The 11,682-nt window shown below is 41.6% G+C and overlaps 1 long non-coding RNA gene across 1 annotated transcript in view; it reads left to right on the plus strand.

Annotated features, from left to right (window-relative positions):
* LOC123735938 (uncharacterized) overlaps positions 1-9,876 on the plus strand; it is a 12,254-nt gene extending 2,378 nt beyond the window's left edge. The window contains exons 2-3 of the long non-coding RNA XR_006765830.1: positions 547-645; positions 8,771-9,876. This is a non-coding gene — a long non-coding RNA (uncharacterized lncRNA). The remainder of the gene's footprint in view (positions 1-546; positions 646-8,770) is intronic.
* Positions 9,877-11,682: the final 1,806 nt, after the last annotated feature.

Raw genomic sequence — 11,682 nt, forward strand, 5'->3', positions numbered from 1 at the left:
CTGTTTAGTTGTTACTGTGTTAACCACAACCAACATGCTGGATCTCTGTTTAGTTGTCACTGTTAACCACAACCAACATGCTGGATCTCTGTTTAGTTGTCACTGTGTTAATCACAACCAACATGCTGGATCTCTGTTTAGTTGTCACTGTGTTAACCACAACCAACATGCTGGATCTCTGTTTAGTTGTCACTGTGTTGACCACAACCAACATGCTGGATCTCTGTTTAGTTGTTACTGTGTTAACCACAACCAACATGCTGGATCTCTGTTTAGTTGTTACTGTGTTAACCACAACCAACATGCTGGATCTCTGTTTAGTTGTCACTGTTAACCACAACCAACATGCTGGATCTCTGTTTAGTTGTCACTGTGTTGACCACAACCAACATGCTGGATCTCTGTTTAGTTGTCACTGTGTTAACCACAACCAACATGCTGGATCTCTGTTTAGTTGTCACTGAGTTAACCACAACCAACATGCTGGATCTCTGTTTAGTTGTCACTGTGTTAACCACAACCAACATGCTGGATCTCTGTTTACAGGGGTCCTGTCTCTAAAATGAGTCTCTCTGGGGAGAGAGAGGAGGGGGGCCCTGCCTCGAAAAGGAGTGTCTCTGGGGAACATGGCACCAAATCTAAGAGGTGAGATGACAATTTTTTAAAGAATTTATGAAGAGTTTATACACAAAATGCTATATCCACCATTTTTTCACATTTGTGTTTTTTCATCAGAAATGGAGGCTTATGAGTGTGTAAAATATTACTGTTCTAAGATTTTAAATTCATAGATTTTAGCTTATGACATTTTACTGAGAACATCACAGCAAGATGAAACAAATATTGTTGCATTCTCTAGATTCTGCATTCACCAGATTCTCACATTTCATTTGTGTTATAGAGCCTCACAGTGGAGGTGTCATAATACCCATAACACCTAGCGGTCAAACAGGGAAATGGTTCCAATAGTTTTATAGAGCCCCACAGTGGAGGTGTCATAATACCCATAACACCTAGTGGTCAAACAGGGAAATGGATCCAATAGTTTTATAGAGCCCCGCAGTGGAGGTGTCATAATACCCATAACACCTAGCGGTCAAACAGGGAAATGGTTCCAATAGTTTTATAGAGCCCCACAGTGGAGGTGTCATAGTACCCATAACACCTTGTGGTCAAACAGGGAAATGGTTCCAATAGTTTTATAGAGCCCCACAGTGGAGGTGTTATAATACCCATAACACCTAGCGGTCAAACAGGGAAATGGTTCCAATAGTTTTATAGAGCCCCACAGTGGAGGTGTTATAATACCCATAACACCTAGCGGTCAAACAGGGAAATGGTTCCAATAGTTTTATAGAGCCCCACAGTGGAGGTGTCATAATACCCATAACACCTAGTGGTCAAACAGGGAAATGGATCCAATAGTTTTATAGAGCCCCGCAGTGGAGGTGTCATAATACCCATAACACCTAGCGGTCAAACAGGGAAATGGTTCCAATAGTTTTATAGAGCCCCACAGTGGAGGTGTCATAGTACCCATAACACCTTGTGGTCAAACAGGGAAATGGTTCCAATAGTTTTATAGAGCCCCCACAGTGGAGGTGTTATAATACCCATAACACCTAGCGGTCAAACAGGGAAATGGTTCCAATAGTTTTATAGAGCCCCACAGTGGAGGTGTTATAATACCCATAACACCTAGCGGTCAAACAGGGAAATGGTTCCAATAGTTTTATAGAGCCCCACAGTGGAGGTGTCATAATACCCATAACACCTAGTGGTCAAACAGGGAAATGGTTCCAATAGTTTTATAGAGCCCCACAGTGGAGGTGTTATAATACCCATAACACCTAGCGGTCAAACAGGGAAATGGTTCCAATAGTTTTATAGAGCCCCACAGTGGAGGTGTTATAATACCCATAATACCTAGCAGTCAAACAGGGAAATGGTTCCAATAGTTTTATAGAGCCCCACAGTGGAGGTGTCATAATACCCATAACACCTTGTGGTCAAACAGGGAAATGGTTCCAATAGTTTGATAGAGCCCCACAGTGGAGGTGTCCTAATACCCATAACACCTAGCGGTCAAACAGGGAAATGGTTCCAATAGTTTGATAGAGCCCCACAGTGGAGGTGTCCTAATACCCATAACACCTAGCGGTCAAACAGGGAAATGGATCCAATAGTTTTATAGAGCCCCACAGTGGAGGTGTCATAATACCCATAACACCTAGCGGTCAAACAGGGAAATGGTTCCAATAGTATTTCCAATAAAACACATGAGCTGGCGCACACCCAAAGATTTTTATTTTTTTATGTGGAAGTTCTGACTAATGGCTAATAAACTATAAGCTATAAAAATAAGGAGAGTGGCACACTCCATACAGTGAGGGAAAACAGTATTTGATCCCCTGCTGATTTTGTACATTTGCCCACTGACAAAGAGATGATCAGTCTATCATTTTAATGGTAGGTTTATTTGAACAGTCAAGTAATGCATGGGGAAGAAATGGCACAGCAGCCATTTTGGGAGGGGTGTGGATGCCCACACACCATAGCAGTCATCTTTTATATAACAACAAAAAAATCCAGAAAAACGCATGTCAAAAATGTTATAAATTGATTTGCATATTAATGAGAGAAATAAGTATTTGACCCCGTCTCAATCAGAAAGATTTCTGGCTCCCAGGTGTCTTTTATACAGGTAACGAGCTGAGATTAGGAGCACACTCTTAAAGGGAGTGCTCCTAATCTCAGTTTGTTACCTGTATAAAGACACCTGTCCACAGAAGCAATCAATCAATCAGATTCCAAACTCTCCACCATGGCCAAGACCAAAGAGCTCTCCAAGGATGTCAGGGACAAGATTGTAGACCTACACAAGACTGGAATGGGCTACAAGACCATCGCCAAGCAGCTTGGTGAGAAGGTGACAACAGTTGGTGCGATTATTCGTAAATGGAAGAAACACAAAAGAACTGTCAATATCCCTCGGCCTGGGGCTCCATGCAAGATCTCACCTCGTGGAGTTGCAATGATCATGAGAACGGTGAGGAATCAGCCCAGAACTACATGGGAGGATCTTGTCAATGATCTCAAGGCAGCTGGGACCATAGTCACCAAGAAATCAATTGGTAACACACTACACCGTGAAGGACTGAAATCCTGCAGGGCCCGCAAGGTCCCCCTGCTCAAGAAAGCACCTATACATGCCCGTCTGAAGTTTGCCAATGAACATCTGAATGATTCAGAGGACAACTGGGTGAAAGTGTTGTGGTCAGATGAGACCAAAATGGAGCTCTTTGGCATCAACTCAACTCGCCGTGTTTGGAGGAGGAGGAATGCTGCTTATGACCCCAAGAACACCATCCCCACCGTCAAACATGAAGGTGGAAACATTATGCTTTGGGGGTGTTTTTCTGCTAAGGGGACAGGACAACTTCACCGCATCAAAGGGACGATGGACGGGGCCGTGTACCGTCAAATCTTGGGTAAGAACCTCCTTCCCTCAGCCAGGGCATTGAAAATGGGTTGTGGATGGGTATTCCAGCATGACAATGACCCAAAACACATGGCCAAGGCAACAAAGGAGTGGCACAAGAAGAAGCACATTAAGGTCCTGGAGTGGCCTAGCCAGTCTCCAGACCTTAATCCCATATAAAATCTGTGGATGGAGCTGAAAGTTCGAGTTGCCAAACGTCAAACCTTAATGACTTGGAGAAGATCTGCAAAGAGGAGTGGGACAAAATCCCTCCTGAGATGTGTGTGCAAACCTGGTGGCCAACTACAAGAAACGTCTGACCTCTGTGATTGCCAACAAGGGTTTTGCCACCAAGTACTAAGTCATGCTTTGCAGAGGGGTCAAATACTTATTTCCCTCATTAAAATGCAAATCAATATACAACATTTTTGACATGCGTTTTTCTGGATTTTTTGTTGTTATTCTGTCTCTCACTGTTCAAATAAACCTTCCATTAAAATTATAGACTGATAATTTCTTTGCCATTGGGCAAACGTACAAAATCAGCAGGAGATCAAATACTTTTTTCCCTCACTGTAAATCTCTACTTGCACATTCATCTTCTGCACATCAATTACTCCAGTGTTTATTTGGTATATTATAATTACTTCGTCACCATGGTCTATTTATTGCCTTACCTCCTTTATCTTACCTCATTTGCACACACTGTATATATACTTTTTATGCTGTATTATTGACTGTATGTTTGTTTATTCCATGTGTAAATCTGTGTTGTTGTCTGTGTCACACTGCTTTGCCTTTTTTCTTGGCCAGGTCTCAGTTGTAAATGAGAACTTGTTCTCAACTAGCCTACCTGGTTAAACAAAGGTGAAATAAATTTAAAAAAATTAAAAAATCTGCCTTGAATAACAGGTTGCCACTGCTCCAAAGCAATTACATGTGGCACAGGAACCACTGACTGGCTGCATGTTTCTATTATTCAGATACCTGCTGGTACCTCTTAACTGGTTAGGACAGCTCATGAGGCTATTATACAGATACCTGCTGGTACCTCTTAACTGGTTAGGACAGCTCATGTTTCTATTATCCAGATACCTGCTGGTACCTCTTAACTGGTTAGGACAGCTCATGAGGTTATTATCCAGATACCTGCTGGTTCCTCTTAACTGGTTAGGACAGCTCATGAGGCTATTATCCAGATACCTGCTGGTACCTCTTAACTGGTTAGGACAGCTCATGAGGCTATTATCCAGATACCTGCTGAGGTCCTAAATATCTGCCAGTAGATGGGACACAATATTACTAATGTAACCCACTGTAAAGACTGGGTTTAGTTGATTGTGTTGCACTGCTCATGTCTGCGTTCTGGAACTGCCCGCGTCCACGTACGGTGTGGCACCAAGGATATTGTCAGGTTACGTGCAGAGTGGGCTGAGGTGATCTTGGGGAATAACGACGGAGTTCGCTACATTGTTGAGACGCCAAAGTTTATTGTTCAATTAGCTTTTTGCTTTACGGTCAGGGACAGTATGAGTGTAGCCAGATCCTTTTCACTCTCTATCCTTGTTTCATTTTGTGGTTCACTGGATTCGTCCTCATCCTCGAGACGAGGGACAGACGAACGACCTGCTAGCTAGCCAAGCTAGTCAGTACAGCTAGGTAAGCTAGCTACTCTACCAGCAGCATCCTCATTTTTCCTAGCTACCACTACATCATCACTAGCTGCCCGCATTACTTGTGGACCGATGGAGCTCCCTGGTTGTTTCATCCACCAGTTAAATCCCATGGAAGGCTTCCGTCTCTCTCGTTGACGGATGCTGGCTACCTCTGTCCGGTTCTCCTCTTTTCACTAGATGGACGGTAACTTTAGTGTTTAACCCCTCTGTGTCCAATGACCGAAGTTTAAAAAAAAAATTGTGACGCCTCAAGTAGTCTGGACACATTCCATTTTTAACAATGTTTTTTTTTCTGATAAAACTAGTTCATTGCATCCGCCATGGAGCTCAGTTTCATAATATTACCTTATGTCCCTAGTTATGAAGTTATAGCGAAAAAACAGGCCTTATTTTAGGTCATTTTTCACCCTTCCAGCTCCTATTAGTTTAATTGAGCACTGTGGCACCACCTGACATTCTGAACGTTCTATACCATTGCCCATTGTTCTGCGTCACAATGCCAGCTTCGCTATTGTTATCAATGAGACCTGCCTGCGTTAACATTGTAGGCTGACCTCAAGTATTATTATTAGTATTATTACTAATATTATCACAGCTACTTGGTGCACACTTCACCTGGGTACACGTTGTGGTGACCCACAGTACTAGTGATGGCTGGCGCAAACCGATCAAACGTTAAGCATTTTCTGGTCATAGTTAACCAATTTTGTTTTCAGAAAAATGTATACAACCTAAACAGAACACATGTCCCTGCCCTCTTTTTCAAGATGTGGCCGATTTATACAGACATAATAAAAAATGTAATTAAGATATAACACTTTTTTGAGGAGTTATTGTTTCTGAATGGCTACTGGGTAATTTGATATGCATCGAAATCTTCGTTTGTAGGAATTGAATTGAGCAAATGCTGCACAGGTTCACTGAGTTACAACCCAAATGGATAGGTCTAGCTCATTGATTTGTAGATCTGACGCAGTTGAGCCTTGCAAGTGTGGTGAATGAGTTATGTAGTACCCACAGAAGACCACAGGGAGGAGCTAGAGAGCTATAAACCCATAACGTTTTTAGCCTTAAAACCCTTAAACCTAACAATCAATCTAATGTATTTATGAAGCCCTTTTTACATCAGCAGATGTCACAAAGTGCTGTACAGAAATTCTAACCCTACGTATTACCTATTTTAGCCTTAACCCCTAATCCTGTGTATTACCTATTTTAGCCTTAACCCCTAACCCTAATTCTAGGGTAGGGTAGCCTAGAACACTTTTAGAAACTATTTTAGTAATAATATTATGTTAGTAAATACAAGTATAGTACCAAACAGCATGTTGATTATTTTGTTAATCAAACCTGTCTAAGCCTTTTGCTGTTTTTATTTTGTTATTAGTTTTTTTCTAATATTTATTATTGCAAGGCACACAACAAGCCACATGTGTTTTTATTTTTCAAATGTGGTTTGAACTGGGAGACCTAGTAACCTCTTTGTGAATGTCCAGCAATTGGCGTGGGATAGACAGGGCAGGTTTGAGACTAATCTAAGGAATTAACAATGTTTTTTTTCTTCTCAGGTGTCTCACTAATGTCTGTCTATGAATGACTGACTTTTAATTGGTAAATATTTCCAATAGATGGCAGCATAAGACCACGAAGCATCAGTTATAGGCTACAAGCAGCAATATGATTGACATAAAATAACATGCAACCACAGACTATATGTCCCATGATTTTCTAAAATGGTCACTCATTACTTTAGTTAGCTATATATCTCCTTGAGCTAACTTCATGCGCGAGAAGGCATCGCGGGTTGATGCTGGTTGATGAATTTGACAATGAATGTACTGGGAAAATACATTTTTCTCAACTAGAGGTGACGGAATTAATGTTCAGGCTTATTGATAATCGTTATATTAATGAAGTATAATTTCAAACATGAGCATAAAAACAGGTAATAATAAACATGAATCATCATTATATTACTAAACAGTAATCTGTTAAATGCTTTTTCAGTCCTTCCTCTTGCGTTAGCAGTGTGGAAAGGGACAGAAAGAATCTCACACCGGAGTTCTCCTGTGAGGGGGAGTGGTGGTGTATCCAGGGAGAAAACTAAACTAATCTTCTGATAAGTCATTCGTGGTGTTATGCTGCCATCTAATGAAATGATTTAGAAACTGCAGTAATATTGAATAATGTGTAATTCCTTACTAAAGTAGTAATTTCTCAGAATTGCAAAATTGAATATTTTCTAGTTAATTTTACAACTTACAACCATAAAATAACAATTTATTGCATAATAAACAATGAAACTGACGAAACCAAAAACATAATATATTTAGTTAATTATATATATGAAAAACTATTTATTAGATGGGAGACATTATCAGCCAAAGTAACAGCCCTGTAGACAAAGAAGAGCTCTCCAGTAGGTACCAAAACATTCAAAGGCCATTTTCTCAAAAGTGAGGTTACAAGTTCATCAACGTTCAAAGAAGAATGACTTTCCCATTGTTCCTCAACTGTAGTGTCTGATATACCATTTTCTAGCCCTGAGTCTCTACTTTTATCCAGTGTAAAAAACACATTTGAAAATGTTTCTAAAATAAGACCGAATCGTGCCGGGCGGTTACATTTGACTGTGTTAAACCTAGCAGTACTACTGATTTCTCTGAGAGTGAGGCAGATATATATTATTACTGTATAAAACCTAGCAGTACTACTGATTTCTCTGAGAGAGAGGCAGATATATATTATTACTGTGTTAAACCTAGCAGTACTACTGATTTCTCTGAGAGGCAGATATATATTATTACTGTATAAAACCTCACAGTACTACTGATTTCTCTGAGAGTGAGGCAGATATATATTATTACTGTATAAAACCTAGCAGTACTACTGATTTCTCTGAGAGTGAGGCAGATATATATTATTACTGTATAAAACCTAGCAGTACTACTGATTTCTCTGAGAGTGAGGCAGATATATATTATTACTGTGTAAAACCTAGCAGTACTACTGATTTCTCTGAGAGTGAGGCAGATATATATTATTACTGTATAAAACCTAGCAGTACTACTGATTTCTCTGAGAGTGAGGCAGATATATATTATTACTGTGTAAAACCTAGCAGTACTACTGATTTCTCTGAGAGTGAGGCAGATATATATTATTACTATGTAAAACCTAGCAGTACTACTGATTTCTCTGAGAGTGAGGCAGATATATATTATTACTGTATTAAACCTAGCAGTACTACTGATTTCTCTGAGAGTGAGGCAGATATATATTATTACTATGTAAAACCTAGCAGTACTACTGATTTCTCTGAGAGTGAGGCAGATATATAGCATTGAGCAAAGAAAACATTTGACTCTCTAAAATGAAACCGTCATGTGATAGTTTATAAACAAATTCATGTCTGTCATTGAACAACACCATGTCATAATTAGATAGTGAAAAACACACCAATCTCTTTCATAATTTCTTTAAACAATAAAAGCTCATTTACCAACATTTCTGTAAAGTGATATGTTGCGTTTTGGAATGAAACTCTTCTTATGTTTCCCATCTGAGATCAGAGTAGATGAGAGATGTAATGTTTGTCTCTGTTGTGTTGAAGACCAATCAAGCAGGAGAGACCAGCCTCCCCTGTTCCCAGCTGTGTGTCCATGAAGAGTGACCAGTCTATGGATCCTCTTATATACTTTAGAGAGGGAGACTTTTCTACTGAACAAAGGTAAGAAGAACTCATGGGTCATGGTCAGTGAGTTAAACACCACTGTCTCTAGTCATTTCTCCTCTCCCATTTTCACATTCCTTTTTGTTGTTTTCATAATCCGTAGGCTAATCCTTCTGTCCATTTTCATAGTCCTAAAACAATATTAAACAAACACAACGTTCCCTCCCTGTGTGTGTGTGTGTGTGAAAGTGTGTGTGTTTGCACTCCCTGGACAAGGAAATGAAATCTCTATCCTGATTGCCTAGTCACTTTTGCCACTACCTACATGTACATATTACCTCAATTATAGTCTCATTATTACCTCAACTACCTGGTACCCCTGCACATTGACTCAGTACCTGTACTCCTTATAGTCTCATTATTACCTCAACTACCTGGTACCCCTGCACATTGACTCAGTACTGGTACTCCTTATAGTCTCATTATTACCTCAACTACCTGGTACCCCTGCACATTGACTCAGTACTGGTACTCCTTATAGTCTCATTATTACGTCAACTACCTGGTACCCCTGCACATTGACTCAGTACTGGTACTCCTTATAGTCTCATTATTACCTCAACTACCTGGTACCCCTGCACATTGACTCAGTACTGGTACTCCTTATAGCCTCATTCAACGGCTCAGACACGAGAGGTATGTGGCAGGGTCTACAGTCAATCACGGACTACAAAAGAAAAACCAGCCCCGTCGCTGATCACGATGCCTTGCTCCCAGACAGACTAAACAGCTTTTTTACTCACCTTGAGGACAACACAGCGCCACTGACACGGCCCGCTACCAAAAACTGCGGGCTCTCCTTCATCGTAGCCAACGTGAGTAAAACATTTAAACGTGTTAACCCTCGCAAGGCTGCAGGCCCAGACGGCATTCCCGGCCACGTCCTCAGAGCATGCGCAGACCAGCTGGCTGGTGTGTTTACGGACATATTCAATCTCTCCCTATCCCAGTCTGCTGTCCCCACATGCTTCAAGAGGGCCACCATTATTCCTGTTCCCAAGAAAGCTAAGGTAACTGAGCTAAATGACTACTGCCCTGTAGCACTCACTTCTGTCATCATGAAGTGCTTTGAGAGACTAGTCAAGGACCATATCACCTGTCACCCTAGACCCACTCCAATTTGCTTACCGACCCAATAGGTCCACAGACGACGCAATCGCCATCACACTGCACACTGCCCTAACCCATCTGGACAAGAGGAATACCTATGTAAGAATGCTGTTCATTGATTGCAGCTCAGCATTTAACACCATAGTACCCTACAAACTCGTCATTAAGCTCGAGACCCTGGGTCTCGACCCGCCCTGTGCAACTGGGTCCTGGACTTCCTGACGGGCCGCCCCCAGGTGGTGAAGGTATGTAACAACATCTCCACCCCGCTGACCCTCAACACTGGGGCACCACAAGGGTGCGTTCTCAGCCCTCTCCTGTACTCCCTGTTCACCCACGACTGCGTGGCCATGCACGCCTCCAACTCAATCATCAAGTTTGCAGACGACACTACAGTGGTAGGCTTGATTATCAACAACGACAAGACGGCCTACAGGGAGGAGGTGAGGGCCCTCGGAGTGTGGTGTCAGGAAAATAACCTCGCACTTAATGTCAACAAGGAGATGATCGTGGACTTCAGGAAACAGCAGAGGGAGCAGCCCCCTATCTACATTGATGGGACAGTAGTGGAGAGGGTGGAGAGTTTTAAGTTCCTAGGCGTACACATCACGGACAAACTGAAATGGTCCGGCAGCTGCTCCGCCCATAACCGTAAGGCTCTCCAGAGGGAAGTGAGGTCTGTGTGTGTGGCTGTTACCAACATACTGACTCAACTCAAGCCACTTTAATAATAAAAAATTGATGTATTCAATTCATCACTAGCCACTTTATATTATATAATGTTTACTTACCCTACATTACTCATCTCATATGTATATACTGTACGCTATACCATCTACTGCATCTTGCCATCTTGATGTAATTTAGCACTAGCCACTTTCAACAATGCCTCTTTATATGTTTTCATACCCTACATTACTCATCTCATATGTATATACTGTACTCTATACCATCTACTGCATCTTGCTGTCATGTCCTGGCCAGTATAAGGGTTAATTGTCATTGTAGTTTGGTCAGGACGTGGCAGAGGGTATTTGTTTTATGTGGTTCGGGGTGGTGTTTTGGTAAAAGGGCGTTTGATTTAGTATTTCCGGGTTTTTGGTTTATGGTCTATGTTTATATATTTCTATGTGGAGTCTAGTGAGTGTGTTTCTATGGTTGATTAATTGGGGTTGGGACTCTCAATTGAAGGCAGGTGTTTTCTCTTTGCCTTTGATTGAGAGTCCCATATATTAGGGTGTGTTTGTCATTTGTGGGAGATTGTTTCTTGTCTAGCGTATGTGAGCCTGAGAAGACTGTCTATATCGTGAGTTTGTTTTGTTATTTTGTATGTTCATTTTGAGTCTAATAAATGTTCAAGATGAGCCAAAACAATTCTGCTGCATATTGGTCCTCCTTTTCCGACGATGATTTTCGCCATATCGTCTGGCGACGACGAAATCCCTGACAGAATCTCCCACCAAACCAGGACCAAGCAGCAGAGGAAGGAGCAGAGGGATTTTGAATTGGACAAACGGGAGAGATGGACATGGGAGCAAGTTATGGCCGGAGAGGGCCCATGGAGAATGGCTGGTAAGGACCGGGAACGTTTCCGAGGAACACGACTGGCGTTGAAGCACGAGAGGCACCCCCAATAATTTTTTTGGGGGGGGCACACGGGTAGTTTGGCTAGGCCTAGGAAG

This window comes from Salmo salar, unplaced genomic scaffold (genome assembly GCF_905237065.1).
Source record: "Salmo salar unplaced genomic scaffold, Ssal_v3.1, whole genome shotgun sequence".
Classification (NCBI taxonomy): domain Eukaryota; kingdom Metazoa; phylum Chordata; class Actinopteri; order Salmoniformes; family Salmonidae; genus Salmo; species Salmo salar.